The following is a 21,596-nucleotide window of genomic DNA, read 5'->3' as shown; positions in this document are numbered from 1 at the left end:
TAAGGACCTATTTGGTCGGACTGTCAATAACGGAAAGGTAATTACTGAATCGAACATTGTGAAAACAGCTGATAAACGTGACGCATGATTTGTCTTAGTTGCAGTAAGGAGCGTGGATTCCTCTTTGTAATCTTTCACATTCCTTTCAGCTCTGTTGTTCAGTTTTTATTAGCAGTTACTGTTGTTCAGTTTTTATTAGCAGTTACTGTGTGTTTAGTGTACCCGTGGTCTAGGGGTAGCGTCTTTGATTCATAATGAAAACGTCTTCGGTCCCGGGTTGGATGCTCGCCACTGCCTAAATTTTGATAAATAATCAGCGTTGGCGGCCGAAGACTTCCGGCATAAGAAGTCAGCCTCATTCTGCCAACGGCCTTGTCAAAGAGGGCGGAGGAGCAGATAGAGGTTCAGGACACTCTCTTGTCCTAGGGGTGGGAAATTGCCCCTAAAGGCGGAAGAATCAGCAATGATCAAGGACATGGGGATGCAGAAGGCAATGGAAACCACTGCATTAAAGACACGTAACGTGTATCCACAGGACATGTGGCCTGTATTTGAAGAAGTGTCATGATGATCTCTCCATTGGCAAAAGATTCCGCAATAGTCCCCCATTCGGAACTCCGGGAGGGGACTGCCAAGGGGGAGGTTACCATGAGAAAAAAATTGAATAATCAGCGAAAGGATAACGTTCTACGAGTCGGGGCGTGGAATGTCAGAAGCTTGAACGTGGTAGGGAAACTAGAAAATCTGAAAAGGGAAATGCAAAGGCTCAATCTAGATATAGTAGGGGTCAGTGAAGTGAAGTGGAAGGAAGACAAGGATTTCTGGTCAGATGAGTATCGGGTAATATCAGCAGAAAATGGTATAACAGGTGTAGGATTCGTTATGAATAGGAAGGTAGGGCAGAGGGTGTGTTGCTGTGAACAGTTCAGTGACCGGGTTGTTCTAATCAGAATCGACAGCAGACCAACACCGACAACGATAGTTCAGGTATACATGCCGACGTCGCAAGCTGAAGATGAACAGATAGAGAAAGTGTATGAGGATATTGAAAGGGTAATGCAGTATGTAAAGGGGGACGAAAATCTAATAGTCATGGGCGACTGGAATGCAGTTGTAGGGGAAGGAATAGAAGAAAAGGTTACACGAGAATATGGGCTTGGGACAAGGAATGAAAGACGAGACAGACTAATTGAGTTCTGTAACAAGTTTCAGCTAGTAATAGCGAATACCCTGTTCAAGAATCACAAGAGGAGGAGGTATACTTGGAAAAGGCCGGGAGATACGGGAAGATTTCAATTAGATTACATCGTGGTCAGACAGAGATTCCGAAATCAGATACTGGATTGTAAGGCGTACCCTGGAGCAGATATAGACTCAGATCACAATATAGTAGTGATGAAGAGTAGGCTGAAGTTCCTGACATTAGTCAGGAAGAATCAATACGCAAAGAAGTGGGATACGGAAGTACCAAGGAATGACGAGATACGTTTGAAGTTCTCTAACGCTATAGATACAGCAATAAGGAATAGCGCAGTAGGCAGTACAGTTGAAGAGGAATGGACATCTCTAAAAACGGCCATCACAGAAGTTGGGAAGGAAAACATAGGTACAAAGAAGGTAGCTGCGAAGAAACCACCGGTAACAGAAGAAATACTTCAGTTGATTGATGAAAGGAAGAAGTAAAAACATGTTCCGGGAAAATCAGGAATACAGAAATACAAGTCGCTTAGGAATGAAATAAACAGGAATTGCAGGGAAGCTAAGACGAAATGGCCGCAGGAAAAATGTGAAGACATCGAAAAAGATATGATTGTCGGAAGGACAGACTCAGCATACAGGAAAGTCAAAACAACCTTTGGTGACATTAAAAGCAACGGTGGTAACATTAAGAGTGCAACGGGAATTCCACTGTTAAATGCAGAGGAGAGAGCAGATAGGTGGAAAGAATACATTGAAAGCCTCTATGAGGGTGAAGATTTGTCTGATGTGATAGAAGAAGAAACAGGAGTCGATTTAGGAGAGATAGGGGATCCAGTATTAGAATCGGAATTTAAAAGAGCTTTGGAGGACTTACGGTCAAATAAGGCAGAAGGGATAGATAACATTCCATCAGAATTTCTAAAATCATTGGGGGAAGTGGCAACAAAACGACTATTCACGTTGGTGTGTAGAATATATGTCTGGCGATATACCATCTGACTTTCGGAAAAGCATTATCCACACAATTCCGAAGACGGCAAGAGATGACAAGTTCGAGAATTATCGCACAATCAGCTTAACAGCTCATGCATCCAAGTTGCTTACAAGAATAATATACAGAAGAATGGAAAAGAAAATTGAGAATGCGCTAGGTGACGATCAGTTTGACTTTAGGAAAAGTAAAGGGACGAGAGAGGCAATTCTGACGCTACGGCTAATAATGGAAGCAAGGCTAAAGAAAAATCAAGACACTTTCATAGGATTTGTCGACCTGGAAAAAGCGTTCGACAATATAAAATGGTGCAAGCTGTTCGAGATTCTGAAAAAAGTAGGGGTAAGCTATAGGGAGAGACGGGTCATATACAATATGTACAACAACCAAGAAGGAATAATAAGAGTGGACGATCAAGAACGAAGTGCTCGTATTAAGAAGGGTGTAAGACAAGGCTGTAGCCTTTCGCTGATGACATTGCTATCCTGAGTGAAAGTGAAGAAGAATGAAATGATCTGCTGAACGGAATGAACAGTCTAATGAGTACACAGTATGGTTTGAGAGTAAATCGGAGAAAGACGAAGGTAATGGGAAGTAGTAGAAATGAGAACAGCGAGAAACTTAACATCAGGATTGATGGTCACGAAGTCAGTGAAGTTAAGGAATTCTGCTACCTAGGCAGTAAAATAACCAATGACGGACGGAGCAAGGAGGACGTCAAAAGGAGATTCGCTATGGCAAAAAAGGCATTTCTGGCCAGGAGAAGTCTACTAATATCAAATACCGGCCTTAATTTGAGGAAGAAATTTCTGAGGATGTACGTCTGGAGTACAGCATTGTATGGTAGTGAAACATGGACTGTGGGAAAACCGGAACAGAAGAGAATCGAAGCATTTGAGATGTGGTGCTATAGACGAATGTTGAAAATGAGGTGGACTGATAAGGTAAGGAATGAGGAGGTTCTACGCTGAATCGGAGAGGAAAGGAATATGTGGAAAACACTGATAAGGAGAAGGGACAGGATGATAGGACATCTGCTAAGACATGAGGGAATGACTTCCATGGTACTAGAGGGAGCTGTAGAGGGCAAAAACTGTAGAGGAAGACAGAGATTGGAATACTTCAAGCAAATAATTGAGGACGTGGGTTGCAAATGCTACTCTGAGATGAAGTGGTTAGCACCTGAAAGGAATTCGTGGTGGGCCGCATCAAACCAGTCAGTAGACTGATGACCAAAAAAAAAAACTGTGTGTTTAACTAAGTCAGGCGGCGTAGAAACAGACGGAAATTGTAGGATTAGTACGCCTACATCACTGCTCCGCAAACAACACTAAAGTGCCTGGTTCTTCGAACTTCCTTCGACTCTTTCTCTGCCGTTCCACACCCTAAAAGCGCTTGGGAAAAATGAACGTTTGTACGAAATTTGATTTCTCATATTTTATTACAATGATCATTTCTCCCTATGTAGGTTGGCGACAATAAAATATTTTCAGACCCAGAGGAGAAAGAGCACATTTTGTATTTTTCCAAATTATCGATTCTGCGAAACGCTATGTCGTTAGCATTTTATTTTAAATGTCTTATGCCTCCCACTTTGCAAATGGAAGTGGTAATGAATTCCTCCTGTAAGATTTGGATCCTCCCGACGTTGGATAGGTGAATTTATGCTCCTCGGCATAGTTTTTCTCGATAAATTTCCATTACTGCAGCACAAATTTTGGTTCAGTTTTTGACTGACAGATTTTGAGACATACAGTATCTTGAAGACCTAGTCCTTCTTCTGTTCTACAGTTATGTCATCGTACTAAGCCAAGTTTCACTCTTCCCTTAGCGAGAGATACCTCTTTTGAACGTTAGATCTTTTGTTTGTGTTACGAGACACCAAAAAGAATCTAAGAATCTCACTGTATAGTAATAAAAGCGCCAACAAAAAACAGACGCTAGAAGTACTTTATAGAATACATTTTCTTCTAAATCCAAGCATTATGTGACTATACAGAATTCGTTAGATGAGTCACTAAAAGGCGTATAAGAAAAACAGAACCTTAATGAATAGTGGAAAGAAATAATAAGACTAAATCAGGTAGCTGCTGTTGAAGTTTTAGGGAAAAGGATGAAGTATAGAAATAAAACGAGACTTCAACAGGAAAAGAAGATTCCCAGCTGGAACCAAGAATTAGCAAACAACATAAACTGTAAGAAGTAAGCTTACCTCAGGTATCTGCAATCAAGGAAATAAGAAGACTGTCCCGAGTATAAGTAGCACACAGCAGTGTCAGAAGAGAAACAAGAAAAATAAAACAACAAAACTGGGAAAACTTTCTGAGTAAAAAGAACCATGGTGTACAGAGGCAACAGGCTAAAGCCTATAAGATGTTGAAACGACTTAATGAAAATGAAAGAGATAAAGTTCAAATTAACCCTGTTTCAGAGATTGAGTGGGCAGATGGTGAGGAAAAGATGAGAACTGCAGTTAGTGACGACGTGTTGATCTTATATCAGTGGGAGAACTAAAGGCTGCATCAGGTTTCAGAATCATTATTTTGAAAGATATTAAATCTTTTAAATATTTGTTGGAAATACAGTGATATACCAGAAGACTGGCAAACTGCAGTTGTTACCCCATTATTCGTTAAAAAGAAGGAGGGGGGGGGACCACAAGATGCGATAGTTATCGAGCTGTTAGTCTTTGAACTCTGGATACTAGATATATGCAAAACTAATAACAAGTAGACTAAAGATACTTTCAGAAGCGTTCTTTGTAGAACAGCAGAAAGGGTTTCGTATGGGGAGATCTTGGTTGGATGGTGTTTCTCTAACCTACCAAATTATAGGAAAACACAGAGAATACAATCATCCCGCATACACTGACGGAAAAAAATTGCAACACCAAGGAGAAGTTTTGCGACATAAACGAACGTTGGTAGGCCGGTTTCTGCATCTGAAATATGCCTATTCAAATTTCATACCAATCGCAGTGCCACTGTGAGAATGCAAATCATGTTTACTTTATATACACTCTGAAACGGTGGTAAGCGTCAGTTACCTTCGATTTTGACGTGTTGAAATGAAATGAAATGTCGTGTGGCTAGGGTCGCCCGTCGGGTAGACCGGTCGCCTGTTGCAAGTCTTTTTAGTTGACGCCACTTCGGTGACATGCGTGTCTATGGGAATGATATGATGATCAAGACAACATAACATCCAGTCCCTGAGCCGAGAAAATCTTCGACCCAGCCGTGAATCGAACTGGGACCCCTTTGCACATCATTCGGCCGCGCTGACCACTCAGCTATCGAGGCGGACAGACGTGGTGAATTGACGTTATTCAAGAATGCCTTTAAGGCGAAAAAATAGATTATCAAAGCTTCAGTGAGTTTGAACAAGGTCGGGTTATAGAACTACGAGGAGCTGGATGTTCCTACTGCGATACTGCAGCGACTTGCCAGGAATGTAGCTACTGTACATGATTGCTGGCAGCGGTGGTCACGAGAACGTACGGTCGCAAGACCGGGCTCCCGACAGCCACATGGCATTACCGAGAGGGAAGACCATCGTGTTGGGTGTATGGCTCTGGCGCATCGTACTGCATGTGGAGCAGTAATTTGAGCAGCAGTTGACACCACAGTGACACAACGAACTGGTTACTTCAAGGATAGCTCGGAGCCAGACGCCTTGTAACGTGCATTCCACTGACCCCAAACCACCGCCATTTACGACTTCACTGGTATGAAGCGAGAGCTCATTGGAGGGCGGGATTGTGGTGTATTGTGTCTTCGGATGAAAGGTAGTAGAGCCTCGATGCCAGTCATGGCCATGTGTCCGTTAGGAGGAGGCCAGTTCAAGGCCTGCAACCAACCTGTCTGCGAGCTAGACACAGTGGACCTGCATTTGGAGTTATTGTCTCGGTTGCGATTCCGTATAACAGCAGGAGCACTTTCGTAGCTATCCCACGCGTCCTGACTGCAAAATTGTCCGTCACAAGGAGACTACTGCTGCATGGGCCATGTACACGCTGTGGTTACGGAGCCTTACGCTCAGTAACCCACATCTTGGCGGAATGCCCCGTCCTTCTGACATCGATGCTAAGCATAGTCTTCGATGTTCTTTGTGTCTAATACTGAAGAACGACTCGTGGACAGTTGAGCTTTTTTCTCCGTGATAGTTGTATTCATTCTCAGGTGCAACGTTTCGAACCATTTGAGAGGGAGGGGGGACATATTTGTTGGGACTGGGGCTGAACCACCGCGTTATGGATCTCTGGGGCCACTGATCCTACCTACTTTGCCAGATGCCTTGGACATTGCTGTTTTTCTCCACTTTAATCATTTTTAGATGCAGTTAGTCCATTTTTTCTGCTGCACCCTATTTTCCGTTTTAGGAGTAGCAATTTTTTCAATTCAGTTTTTCAGTTTCAATTTATTGCATGACTTTTTGACCTGTTATCTGGAGACTCTAAACAGGCCCTGCATATTCAATAATCATGTTCACAGCAAATTATATTTCGTACATAAAAATTAATTGAAACTTAAAAAGTTAGGGATGGCACTCCGATGAATAGTAGGTGCTTTTGCCTTCTTTCTTACTTTGGCTGTAAGAGATTATTTGGGGGGGGGGGGGAGGAGTGATGGCTTATGTCGTATGCAGATCCCCTGGGGGACACAATCCATTTCTCACTCGCCTACTGATTTAATTATTTCTCACACATATTATTATCGTTGGTCTAGCTAATAACCGTTACGTTTTTAGCATTCTCACTTTTACCATTACGAATATTCCGGTTAGAATTCATTCTTTACTCTTTAACTGCGTTCGCCCATAATAGGGTTGGCTGGGGCAGGTGCGTGATCAGTCTTGGGAGACACCTTGTCTGTCCTCACCTACATACCAGCCCAACCCATATTTTTATTCCTCTTTAAACTATTTATCAGCTATGTCGTCAATATTGCTTTGAGTGCCTAGTTTTTACCACTGCTACATACTTCCATAATTCGATCAAATTTTTGGCTTAAGTCACTAACTCCAGATTAACTGTATCATGAGCTGCTTAGTCCATTAACCCCAACCAACAAATTTCGAGATCCGATCAATGGGTTGGAATATGTGCACCACTTATTGTTTCCACACTTCGTCCAACTGGCTGAAAAACTATCAACGACTATCTGCAGTAACACAACAGCAATGCGGCACAACGCCAATAAAGAAAAATGGACACAAAGACACCACACTCAGAATTTCCAAGGAAGCAAATGAAATGTATTGACTTCGATTAACTGTAACCACAGCTGCCACATTCATCCAACACCATGCCTATTAGCTAATGGCTCCGCGTTCTGTTATCAGCCCTCTTCTATCCGAGCAAGTCCACACTCCATGATCCCTAACACCCGCCCAGAGAAACGGAAAATTGCCCAAGCATAATTCCACGTCCACGCGCGAGAGCTAAATGTCGAATGCATTTCAAGTTCTCCATACTGGAAAAGTAGCCCCGTTGATACAAAAGGATCACAAACTCTTAAATGATTACGATTTTGAAACACAAGCTTTGCCACCGAAGACCAACTACTTCCTCCCTCAACCCCACGACGCCTGTCGGACGACTCGACTCGTAAATTTCGCAAGCTCAAAATCGCTTAACGAAATTATTTAACATTCTGGCCTTCCAGCCAGTGAGAATCAGGAGTTGTATGTTGGCATTTTCGATGGCCATTTCCTGCACCCCCTTACAGCGCTTCTGTAAAATACTGCTTGCTGCCAGGATTTCACAAGTTTCATTGCCGTGTTTGTTGGAAAACACGGGCCGTCGTGGAAAAATTACCTGTCCCCGAAACCAGCCTTGTCAGATTCGACCACCACTCATTTAGAAGAATTAGGAAAAGATTATACCATCACCTTGAGTCCGAACAAGCATCTCCTTCCCCCTGCAACCGGAAACTGACTCTTACCACAACGATAAGGAATAGGTCTGTCAAGAGATGCGACCAGCAAATAGTATGTTACACAACTTTCAGCCCACCAGAAAAGTAATGACGCTTAACTGCTCGCCAGTGGTTTGTTTCGCAAGCTCGCTTGATTCCTTATGGTTCAAGAGCATCTATGAGCTGGTATGTACGTACCTGCTCAGCACTAGTATTAAACACCCATATTTTATGAACATTTGAGTCTCTTATTTGCATAGATTTTCATTAAATGCAAATATTGAATGGTGCAGTAATTTATTTTGCATTAAGGTTCACATAATTACGCCCTTCGATTTTTTTTCTTTTCTTTTGTGTTTATAGATATAACCTCCTAGAGTTGCCAACATTCTTTTGGCACCCACCTACATAGGAAGAAATGATCATTACGATGAAATAAGAGAAATCTGGTCTCGCACAGAAAAATTTAAGTGCTCGTTTTTCCCGCGCGCCGTTGGAGAGTGGAACGGTAGAGAGATAACTTGAAGGTGGTTAGTTGAACCCTCTGCCAGACACTTTATTGTGAATAGCAGAGTAATCACGTTGATGTAGATGAATAACGCTCCACGAAGAACAGCTTTTCAAGTATGTGGACTCTAAAGGTCCGTTTTGCAGGTCCAATAACAGCTGGTTGAGTTGTTACTATTAAAATGAAAACTGTTTATTGTTAGTAGTAGCTGAGAGTGGGCAGCTACTCACAAGCCACGAGTGAGGTTGCGAAGTTTCTCAGTGCGCAGTTTATTGCTCTGGACATTTTATCAGCTGACGGGCTGCGCTTGCTATCCGGGTGTAGAGAAGCGCCACGGTTTTAAAAGGCCGGACCGATGCACTGCGTGGCGCGGCGTAGCGAGGCGCGCGGTCGTGACGGCACGCCGCCTGCCGCAGGTGTTTTTCCGCTGATGTAAGGGCGACAGCGGCACAGCAGCGGGCACGCACGTGCGAGAGAAGGCGCAGCGCGCTGTCCTATTATGCGCCGTGCGGAGGCGCCACCTGCTGTCGCCCCCCAATCCCCACCGCCCAGCGCTACAACTGTCTGATTTACCAATGGTTACTGCGTTTGGTGTGTATTTCACGTGTAGCTTTTCCATGTTTCCCAGCGATATTAACATTCCTTACTTAGCTTACAATGGTATGTTCAAAATTTCCTGTCAGTCCAGATTTTCGTGAGTACGGCATTGTCTACATATCTCGAGGCAGTTTCAGTAGTTGCTGATAACCCTAATGTTTGACTGCCAGACTCCCATGAATATCACATTGAACTATAATACTTGGAAATCTGTGCACCAAATCTTTGTGATCGTCACCAGTAAGATGACTGAAAATATATCTTCGATTATCCGATCAGTGGGAGAGGAGGTAAATGGAATATTTGACTAATAATAAAAATCTGAATAAAAAATAAATATGTATGTATGTGCGTTTATATCCGTGCTCTACATCTCCCCCTGAACCACTCGATCGATTAGTAACAACTTAGTGCACGTAACATTTACTATCTCGAAAGAAATGCTGCAGTGATAAGAACCGCCTAGCTCCCATAGGAGTGTGGGAAACAGAGGAGGTGGAGACAGAGAGAAGAGGAGAAAGAGGTAGGTATGGAGAGAGCGGGGGAAAGATGGACAGAGAGGGGGAAGTAGATGATGTGCAGACAGAGAGTGTGAGATGGATAGGGGGAAGGTGGAGGTGGAGAGAGTGAGGTGAGAGAAGATGGACGGAGAGAGGAGGAGGTGTAGGAGGTATGGTGAAGACGAGGAGGCTAGTCGGCAGGTGAAAAAGCAAGAGGATGTGAGGAGGCATGTGGAAGAGGTAACAAGTAAATACATGGTCATTCGGGTATTCAGCTAGTTAGACAATAAAGATAACATTTATTATAAGTTCTAGTAGAAGCTCAAATACATTAACAAAATAATATACAAGACATCGTAGAACAGTGTGATTTTAATTTGCTTATAAACGGAGAATGGGTCCTATTTCAATTGATTATTTCGTTAGACATCGGCGCAATTGCTCAATCACCTGGAAGTTAAAAGTTAGGCTGAAGCGGTGTGGGAGTGGCGCTCCAGGTACGGCGTGACGTGTGCCGCCTGTTGCGGCTCCCTCTCTGTCACCTCCACCCAGCGGTTTGCCTTCTCAGACGTGTGCAGCTCTCCCTCCTCTGTCCTGGCGCTTCAGCTACCCCACTTTTCCCTCACACAGGTCGTCGGCGACATCGTCGCCATCGTCGTCATCATAATCATCAACAACAACAAGTGATGCACAAAACATAACACCTGAGCTTAAAAGGCTTCGCACAACGTTTCTAGCCAATGGCTTACAGACATAAGTCGATCCACACAGCCTTGTCGACGATTACAAGTAAGAAAGATAAGCAAGAAATAGACAAACTGCAGCCAGCACTGGGCTTACCCTATGTGAAAAATTCACTGACCCAACAGGCAGACACCTCCGCCGGGTTGGGTTGCAGCCTGTCTTCTATAGTGGTCGCAGGATCCAGGACGTGCTAGGCTCCCCTAAGGGCAAAAGTGGGTGCATTACACACTGCAGGTGTGTGCAAGGTGGAATGCGAATGTGGAGAGGCATACATCGGCGAGACTGGCACGCCAATAGCAACGCGCATTCGGGAACACGAGCGCTATATTCGTCTAGGGCAACAAAACAAATCTGCAGTGGCAGTACATCAGCAAGATTGCGGAAAAGAAATGAAATTCGGCGAAGCGTGCGTGTTGGCCAAGCAGCCCAACAGACCGCACTGTCAACACAAGGGCCGACCGCAGGTGGCCGAGCGGTTCTAGGCGCTACAGTCTGGAACCGCGCGACCGCTACGGTTGCAGATTCGAATCCTGCCTCGGGCGTGGATGTGTGTGATGCCCTTGGGTTAGTTAGGTTTAAGTGGTTCTAAGTTCTAGGGGACTGATGACCTCAGCAGTTAAATCCCATAGTGCTCAGAGCCATTTGAACCATTTTGTCAACTCTAGGCGCGAGCAGTACCGGCGAGTAACTGCCGCCGCACGGCCGACGTCCAGCACTTGGTAAACAGGAGCCAACTTCTCAAAAAAATGGTTCAAATGGCCCTGAGCACTATGGGACCTAACATCTGAGGTCATCAGCCTCCTAGAACTTTGAACTACTTAAACCTAACTAACCAAGGACATCACACACATCCATGCCCGAGGCAGGATTCGAACCTGCGACCGTAGCAGTCGCGCGGTTCTGGACTGAAGCGCCGAGAACCGCTCGGTTACTGCGGTCGGTGCCAACTTCTCATTCGCCGGTGACCACCAGTCGGGGCACATAATACAAGAGCTAACAGACAACAGAGGTTAGGCTCTAACTCCACAGCAGTAACCTATTAAAATAGAGCTCCCTCTCCGTCTTTTTTATGTGACCAATGAAATGAACTATCGTTTTAAAATTATGACGTAATGGCACACGCAGTGAACAGTAATAACAAAATATAAAGGTCACTGCATAGGTCGAACGCACCGGTAGACACACAGGAAGGACTCTGCAACCGTGGCCGAAACGTTGGTTTTCTCCAGCAGTAGTTTTATATGATATGATGCGGTATCATACCCAGAAGACTTTTATGTCGCAGTCTGTTTAAGACATGATACCTCAGTAGAGGTTAGCGAGTATTCTGTTACAGTAGCGTAAATATAGCCTTATTTCCTTGATTTATTAGAGTTGCTGGATGAGAAAGAGTCCCAGGCTTCGGCACCATATACAATAAAAGCTTATGATAAGATCTGGTCTCAATCTATGAAGATACACCAATAGCAGCCTGCTACAACAAGATTTTACACAACCTTCGGACACAAAGATAATCACATATGTGCTCAGGAGATACGTCACTACCAATCAGCCTATAAATTACAGACATTATAGAAACAATTTCCATAAAAACTCTCTTAGCTGACGACATGGCCCATCACACATTTTTGAAGAAACATACAAGATTAATCAATGGAATATAAAGACACTTAAAAAGATGCAAGGGGGCAAAGATCAGTAAAGTTACAATAGAGCCGCTGAGCGAAAACATTGTCAGCACTCTTCGCTCGCAGAGGGAGAAGGGGAAAGGGAGAGGGGGAGAGAGAAAGAGAGAGAGAGAGAGAGAGAGAGAGAGAGAGAGCATTTATCAGAACCCAGCTAGAGATCTGTGGACTAAAAATCGAATAAAATATCTGGGAGTGTAGTTAAATAAATGACGACGTTCATACCTCATGTCACGAGAAAGAAAAGAAGTACTCGTAAAATAATAACACCACCATTAATGTGGACCGAAACTCGAGTGAAAATACTACCTATACACTACTGTAGGGAAGCACGACATGGGGAGCAACTTCCGGATTACGAAACAAAATTTTTCATGATGCTTAAGAGTCTCAAGGTCGACAATCATTACAGATAATCACACAGTATTAAATGAAAAATACTTGGAAGACAACATGAAAGAGAAAGCGAGGAGACTATTCAACAAATTAGAATCCATGCGACAACCCACAAAGACAAGTACAATGGAAACACAGAGGTAGCGTGAATATGAAGTTCCTAGAATCATAATTCCCAGCTACGCAGAAAATCAATAAATAACCCTGATCGCGAAAGAAAACGCTATTGAATATGTTAATGTACATTCGTGTATCATGTTACACTGATCTCTGTTGATAATCAGTGGCAAACCTCTGCACCAGACGATGATCTTTGTATGTTTTTGTGCTTCTCCTAACAATTTTCTATGTCAATTCCCAGTACACAAATTCTTTCTCTGCAATTGGCCTCGTAAAGCTACCTATGTTTTCTGTCATGACCCTTACATTGTGAATAGTGGCGGTCCTGTCACGCAATCATGAGCTACGCCTGACGTTACTTCCACTGCTAAAGAAACCTGTCCATTAAGAACCAAGTACTACGTTGTGTTTGCTCTAAAGTCTTCATTCGAGTCGCTTACCTGTTCGTAAGAACGTGTTTTGTTTGGGAGAAGACGGTGGAGAACGGTACGGAAGGGTTTCTTGAAGATAAGAAACACGGCAACCAGGACTAATCTACCTACTGCTTTCTCAATTTAAAACTCGAAAAGAGGAAGATACGTTCATTAAGGTCTTTGCTCGCGGGAAACGTGTCGATTCCTACATTCGAGTCGTTGGACCTCCAGAAAAGTCATCAAATGAAAGTACAAAATATGTTCCATAATTTTACAATGAACTGACATCATTAAGAAAAGTCTTTAGTTCTGCGCAACTCCCCTGCAACCTTACTTTTACAATGGAACAGCTTGTACCTTCTTGCTGTAACTGATCGCTCTTCATTGTTCTAAAAATTTATGAACAACCGTTGCTAGAAGAGGGACAAATTCCTCCGCATATTTAGTGGTCTTACCTCTACTGAGTGACTTGAGCTGATTTTTGGTTCTGCACTTCTTTATTTCTAAACTTGCTATTTTAGCATGACTTTAGCTGATTTTTGGTTCTGCGCTTTTTTATTTCGAAAATTGCTATTTTAGCGTGATCAGTGAATCGATTTCGGAAGACAGAAATCAGTATTTTAATATTCGTTTTACTATCTTGCGGTTTGATGCCAACATGATCGACGAGTATCTGAACTTTAATTCATTGAATGGGTCTCGCAGGAGTGCCCTTGGATGATTTTTGTTTGTGTCGTCTTCTATTAGTCGGAAACGTTCCGTTTCGTTTGTATCTGCCTTGCAGCTCTCGGTACTTTGGTAAATGTCTGGTGTTGTTACGGAACCGTGGTGGCTCCTTCCTACCCCTCACCATATCCCACATGTTAAACTTGTCTAGCACATCTGCTGCAAAATGTCAGAATTTATGGCTGAAACCCTCCACTCCTTCTTCCTATACCTGGTTGTGTGCTTCATACTGCTCAGGTACTTTATAACAATTTTTTTGTCCCACTTGTTGTCCATAGATTAATTTCACTTTCAGTGCCAGTAACCAGTGATGCTGCAATAGTGGTCGCTGATTTCTCTGTCTGCGGTCACTGAAACGAAAAGTTTGGGTATGTCTTGTTACCAGAAAATCCACTAAGTTTCCATAGTGCTCCATTTATTTTTGTTTCGAAAAGTAGGTACAATTAGGACAATGTAGCAATATTTTTGTTCTCGCCTCCTGTTCTGACTCGTCTTCCAGTCTATACATGGCAGTATGAGGTCTCTGCCTACCACCGAGACACGCCCAGAAACTACGCACTATATTTTCCATTTAGATACGGTGATAAGTCATAATACCATTGAGAATTATATGGAACAGTGAGGGATTCTGTAGCAAAAGATTTTTAATGTCGTCGTGTTCTGTGCCGAAACATTTTACAAAGTATGTTCTGGGTTGAACATCTGTAACAAGTTAGTGCTTTGCGTCGTATTCGGTGTCGTACATCTCCACAGGAAGATCATTGCCCGCGAAACATTACTGCTTCTAGTCCCGATGGGCCGCACAGTTCTAACGTATCATAAATGTAGTTTTCTTGCCACTTCTTTACTCACAGGAGAGTTAAATTATTCTCCTTCATTCCCAGTTAGTTAATAGTTAAAACCTGTTAGCTTCAGTGACTCACAAAATGGTCAGTTTTTATGCATTTATTGAATAGTTTTTCGCCGACAGTGCATTGTGGTTGGGAACGGCATAATGGCAGCAGGTCGACCGGTTCATAATGTTCAGACAGGGAATCGATTCGAGGGACTGGACTCGTAGAAAGTTGCGTGGGAAGACGTTGGCGTGGCACGCTTTGGTGCAGGCGGTAGTCGAAAGACTGACCCGTGACCCAGCGCTGGCAACGTTCACACGGGACAGTCTGTAATGCTGGGGCGCCACCTGCATTCTTCACATCTTTTATGATACATTCTAGCGTATAGTATGCTGATAGTATCCGATTACATTAATGACTGCTGTCATGTCAAGACAGAAACGAATTTATAAAGGCAACATACATTTTCCTTCGCCAGTCGAAATGCACTACTGAATCAAGACCCTCCAGACTTTTCCAAACATTATTCCCTAAAAGTCTCTAATATCATACAGTTAGCTGCAGTTGGCTCGTCACCTTTGTTTTTCTTATCTCTTGCAATCCGTTCGGCTGTCTGCACGATGTGTTGAACCATTTTCATTACAGTTTGACATTATGATCGCTTTTCTTGCTCTCTCTCATAGCAAATTCTACATTCGTCTCTTGATTTGCTGGCAGCACAAGTGTTTTTTAATGGTTTTCACATTTAAAGTTCATATCTCACAACGATTAGTCAAAACTGGTTATGCAAATTGTTATATTTCTGTTTCATGTGTGTTGGAAACTTAGTTTCAGAAATTACGTTCTGTTTACTTTAAGCTATCCAGAAAAATATTTATTCTTCTTGTTATTTCTTTAAAAAAAAGAAAAAAACCAACCGATTCAGTAACTTCCTTCCTCATTTTTCTGTTTCTATGTTGGTTTTTCGTTGTACTAGTATAGTAACTGGTTTTCAGGGCTACATTCTAATTTATTCTGTTCAGATATTCTTTTAGTGACTGAATATTGACAGTGTGGTCATCAACACGAAGGTGATTGAGGCATGCGCAATTAACACATATACCTTACTTTTAGTTTAAAGATTTGAAAATTTTTTCATGAGACGACTTCTCTGTCAATTCTGCGTTTCCCAATGTCAAGGTGACATTTAGTGAAAGCTATAACATTGACTTATGTATTCTTCAGTTTCATACAGTCGATGCCTTGTAAGCACAGGCGTACAAATGACTGATTATGCCATATTCACATCTGAAATCAGCTTTCCCCGTTTCAATACCAGGGGGTAGATTCTGGTGTTGCATCACGAAGGCTGTACGCATACATTCCTTGTCAGAAATGTATATAATTGCGGTTTCTAGGGCACACAGTCTGTTTGGTACAGTGCCATATTCCGAAAGCTTTTCTTGTATGTTAATACATGTTTGCTGTCTTCGGAAATCGGTATATATAGAATATAATGTAAAGGGTGATATAAACATCATGTCCCATAGGACAAATACTGTGAAGCAGAACTATATCGACAAATATTCAGAGTGGTAATATGAACCAAAACAAGATTTCCAGTAAACTACATAACCTTAAGAGCTCTGAGCACGTATTCAGTGGATGTGTTTCACAGTAACCAAGGTGAACAAGCGCTCACAGCTCGTACGGCAGCGTTTTGGAGCCCTTGTTTATTAGATATTTTTTTCTTGTTTTGATCCATCTCTGAAAATTTGCCAGTGGAGTTCTGGTTCACTCTATTTGTCCTATGGGACACGACTTCTGAATCCCCCCCCCCCCGTATAGGATGGATCAGCATGACGGGAAATTACGCGTGAGACAACGAATCGCCCGGCCAATGAACAGGAACTATGGAATCCGATAAAGGAAACCCCCACTGGAGGAGGGAGAAAAGTGGAGCCCGCATTGTCGGAGGCTGTGTCAGACAGGGGCAGCTGATGACGATATGCTGGCGTGACTCAGCTCAATTTGCATTCCCCGCTAATCCCTCGCTTCCGGCCCCGCCTAATCCTGCTGGATGGGAGACCGTCTCTCCACCCCGATCCAGCCCTGTCGCGTCCACGTTCCAGTAACCTAGGTCACGGTTTCCGTCCGTGCATGCGGCACACGACTGCTCTTGGTGTGACTGAGCTCGTGTTAAAACAAACGCCATGTCACGGATTGCGCGGCCTCTCCCGCCGGAGGTTCGAGTCCTCGCTCGGGCATGGGTGTGTGTGTGTTGTTCTTAGCGTAAGTTAGTTTAAGGTAGTTTAAGTAGTGTGTAAGTCTAAGGACCGATGACCTCAGCAGTTTGGTCCCGTAGGTATTTACACACATTTGAACATTTGAACAAGCTGTAAGACCCGTGGACGAAGCCTACTGTCTCTGTTTGAGCAGAACGGGTAATTGACTCTGAGTTTGGAAGGAGTCATCGCGACATTTGGCTTCATCGATTTCGTGAAATCACAGAATATCTAAATCAGAATGGTCGAACGGGAAGTTGAACCACTGTCCTCCAGTTTCTTATCACTCCACTCTCTCGCTCTGTGTGATTTATGTTGAATGAGTGTTTCATATTAAGGCACAGGGTTTTAGAAAGTTTGAATAAATGGTGGGTGTTAGTGTTCCTTTATTATTCAGAATTCTATGTATTGTATTACGTAGTCTACCTGCATTCTCTAATGCTGCTATCGTTCATCCTCTCGCTCTTTGCATGCGTTGCACAGATTACTCACCGCCTTCGCTCAAGCATTATAGCCAAGGACAGTGGGAAGACAGCCGTGTCCAAGTAAGTCTTCTAGAATTTCCACTGTGTATTGGAGCAAGACCCATAGTGGATTCTTCCAGGTTACATACACACTTTTTTACCCCGTAATTGTTCAAAAGTAACATTTCTTAAATGCGTTCTGGCAACCAGTCACATTTGCAGTCTCTCACTTGCAGTTCGTCATTCGCAGTTAACTCCTCCTCTTTACTTCTAGAAGCAAGACAGTTGCACGGAACAAGATCTAGGATGCAGAAATGTCATCGAAGAACTGACAGGTGCTCAGGACTTTTAAGTGGATTGCAATTTTAGTAGACTGAATTTTCTCAAGTTGATCAGTACAAATATTCGACTGACATGCAAACACATTGTTTTTTTGAAAGTATGAAATATCTGTTTTTGTTATTGGACACATGGTTTTGAGCGTCCCTGCTTTATTTGATCCGAGCGTTTTTTCATGTGTGTTTCAGCGACTGTTCTTCAGCGCTCGTCTCACAAGAAGAAAAGAGCTCTTATTCTCTCGTTCCCTTTTTGACAGATCATGATCCTCTGTATGAGACGGAAGATACCTCATTGTAAAAGACCGGCTTTTTCATTGATGTCATGTTGGCGAACCGTAGTGGAAAAGACACACAAGTAACAATGCTTTCTACAGAGACAATATCGAATTTTTTAAGCATATTTGTGTACTCGAGACATTGCTGTCGCGAGATGTGTCAGCCAGAGAGAACAACGCTTTGTCAGCTTTCATATTACTTTGCAGAATAACGCTAATTGCATATGCAGGCATGATCCTTTTCTTCTGAAAACTCATTATTGGTCTACGTAACGGCCAGTGTACGTAATTCACGACCGTCCGAGGAATTGCTGAGTCTCCTCGGCTGACAGACACTGATCTTGACGAATTTACGAACTGTGTCAATAAGTTCTTCACTGGTCTACGAAGAAGAACGACCTGAACGCTAAACTTCGACCCACTTAAGGTAATAAAAGAATAGGGAACGTTCTTTTCTTCGATCACTTACCCAGTTCAAATCCTGGAGCACAACTGTAATACAGAATCGTTCACCACTGCTCTTTCTTTTATTACTGCTCTTAATGGCATCTCATAAACAGCCACATAACTGTCTGGAGCAGCTGTATATCAAAGTCTCAGGGCGTCTGGGGACAGGGTAAACATAACACAACGATTTCGATTAGAATTTGGGGTTTCAAGACCCTCTCAGAAGTTCCAAGTACTTTAGTGTTCAGTAACTGACATGACACTTCCATCAACCATGGACAGCAAGCAGCACAGTTTAACTGTTGTGATTGTCACGAATAGTCTGGAACGAGCGGTCGGTCCGGTTGGAAATATGTGCTCTCCTCTGTTCGGTTGCGATAGTCACAATAATTGCCTTACAGAATGGTGCTCGCATAAATATTCAGGAAAAGTTAGAAAACGTGAGGATATATCTAGCATGCCGCGCTACCAAGACCTGGCGCTCCCGTGAGTTTTTTGTGTAAGTAAAAGTGTCGAGTTACACCATGCTTCGAATTCGAACAAGTGTTCTTTGCAACAGGTCGATAACACAATCTTAGGCAGGACTGAGGCAATCAAGCCACAACAGTGCCTATTGTGCTGGAATCAGTGTCTCGGTTGATGACTTTTACGGCAAAGTCATTATAGCGACACCATCTGTTATCCGGTTAAGAAGTTAGAGGGTGCACGAAAATTTAAGAAACAACACAAAACCGAAATTTACGTTTCTCCAGAGTTTGCGCAGTTGTCCATTTTTGTCTTTCGTTATGTAGTCGTTTGTTTCAAAGCACCTGTCACTCCTTTTCAGCGGTACTATAGAGCCTTTTTTTGCAGAACTGGTAAGTGTTTAATGTGAGTTCTCCCTCTTCATTCACGATGTATCGGGGAGGGGCGTCATGGTACGTGACATCGGGTAAGTTGGACTTCATTAGATATTTTTTCCTTGAAATAGATGGCGTATTTCTTCCAACATACACTTTCAAATCGTTTCTACGGCAACCCCATGAGGTCGTTTTCTATTAGCTAAACTTTATAATGATCCACAGAGTTGATGATTTTAGTGTTTGACATGCGTTCGCTTTTCTAGACGAGATTGCTGTTTCCTAGTGTACTAACGATAACCCGAAGCTTGTGAAATTCTCTCCATTCAGGAATAAAACTATCATATTACGTTTTGTATCCCCATGCACTGTTCCTCCCCTGTGTGAACTGTGAATCATTAGTAGTGTAGATAATACCAGTTACGTTTGCACCTATGTTTTCTTTGTTGACATTCCGTCCGGTCATTTTTAGAATCTACTGATTTCCAAGATCCTGTTTTGTTGCATTATCATTATTCCAATACTTTCTCTGTTGTTGTCCTTTCATAGTTACATTCTTTTGTTTTCTTTTCTCTTAGGATGTATACCAGACCAACACCTTGGAGAGAGAATACAATACGAATTCTCCCAGGGCGACATCGCCTTACCTATAAGCCCAGTTGGTGGTTAGATAGGCATTTTGGTAACACGTCCAGAATATCTTAGATCCATTACAACAGACAGACGAGTTGTTGTTGATATCAATATGTGTTTTAGTAATAATGTTGTTTACATAGTGAGTTCTTTCGAACATTCCTGCGTCTGAGAGCAAAACGACAAGAGAAATGGGTAAGAAACAGTTTATAGAACACTGAAAGATAATTAATCATCCAGGGTTCTTGGAATGTCCTGATGAGGGTTTTATTTCCTTTGGACTCAATGGAGCATTTTGCATCATATCCGTTCCATTAATTTAGGCACGTGTATTTGATGACTTCGTAAGATCAGCGTTAATCTGTTGAGGGAAGACGGAATTGGGGAGAAAGTATTAAAATATTCAAGAGCCACGATTCTCCCACGTTCGGTTCCAAACTCAATAAATGTGCAGAGGTTTGTGTTGTGCATGGGAAGAAATGGTGTCTGGCACTGCAAACCACGCTGATTACGTGCAAGATGTTTCATGCTTCTTGCAAATTTTTAGGAATGCAGAAATGGGACACACATTGCGTTACTTTGTTGACAAGAGAGGCGAGAGTGGTCATTAGAGCCCTCATACAGATGTGCGTACCAGAAACGAGGTTGTTTACCGCATACCACTCCTCGTTCTAATTTACTCAATAAGAAGCCAACCATTTAAAAAAACAGGAATTCAACAAGCGCTCGCTGTTTGCGATTTAATTTTCTCATTAATGATATTGTTAGTGACAATTAGGTATGGTCAGAAATTAGCGTTGGAATTCTCTTACTCTCGAAGAGACTTCTCTGGAAACCAGAGGGAGGGGGGGGGGGGAGATTAAACGACGATTACTAGACCTAATATATTAAAAGCAGAACAGATTGCATGTGGAAGTAGAACCAAAATATCGAAATTAAGGGGCATAACAATCGTCGACGCGTTTAGAAAATTATGAAAATTTACAATTTTAGTTTTGATAAAGCTTATTGCTCGTGTTTCTGTTGGACTTCCGCAGATTGTTCTGTGGGCCAGTGTTGCGAAAGTCATATAATACAGAAAAAAATGTCAACTAAAACTGGACAAGATGTTGCTGTAAATTTTGCACAAGGTCTCAGAGCAGAATATGGAAAATACTTGTATGTATTCTATTGCATATTAGTAAGCTGTTCCTCAAATTTTCATTATGTTTGTAGTGAGGAACTACTCTTAGAGTCTATGTATTCATTATATCGTATATTCTTTCGTTTTACTGCATGTACCCTCTTTTACAGATATATATACTGTATATGTATTGCTCTTTTTATTTCAGGATTCAGTGTCGATGACTCCATCCATCTGAGTGTCGCATATTTTGCAAGGTATGTACGAAATGCGCTATTACCCAAATAGATGTAATGGAATAAGTACTTCATTGTAAAACAATTGTACCGTGCTGAATGTGCTGTTACAGACATTCGTTGCACACTTATGTGTATGTGTGCGTGCGTGTGTGTGTGTTTTAATAACAGTGTGCGAAATATTTTCAAATACGTCTAATTTAGACATGTATGTCCAAGTGATTTGGTTTCGGTTAACAGTTTGTTAATTGTGATGACGTAGCTACAGTTGAGGCTTGCAGTTGCTGGCAAATGATTATCTAAATGAAAAAAAAATCGTGTTCTACGCCTTTGATAACAGCCGTATTGT

The 21,596-nt window shown here is 42.5% G+C and overlaps 1 long non-coding RNA gene across 1 annotated transcript in view; it reads left to right on the top strand.

Annotated features, from left to right (window-relative positions):
• The window catches only part of LOC124789601, a 154,153-nt gene extending 132,819 nt beyond the window's left edge, over window positions 1-21,334 (top strand). The window contains exon 3 of the long non-coding RNA XR_007016143.1: window positions 21,220-21,334. This is a non-coding gene — a long non-coding RNA (uncharacterized LOC124789601). The remainder of the gene's footprint in view (window positions 1-21,219) is intronic.
• The last annotated feature ends 262 nt before the right edge of the window (window positions 21,335-21,596 follow it).

Source organism: Schistocerca piceifrons, chromosome 3 (genome assembly GCF_021461385.2).
Source record: "Schistocerca piceifrons isolate TAMUIC-IGC-003096 chromosome 3, iqSchPice1.1, whole genome shotgun sequence".
Classification (NCBI taxonomy): Eukaryota; Metazoa; Arthropoda; class Insecta; order Orthoptera; family Acrididae; genus Schistocerca; species Schistocerca piceifrons.
The sequence above is the reverse complement of the archived record's forward strand: the minus strand, read 5'-3'. Positions and strand labels throughout refer to the sequence as shown.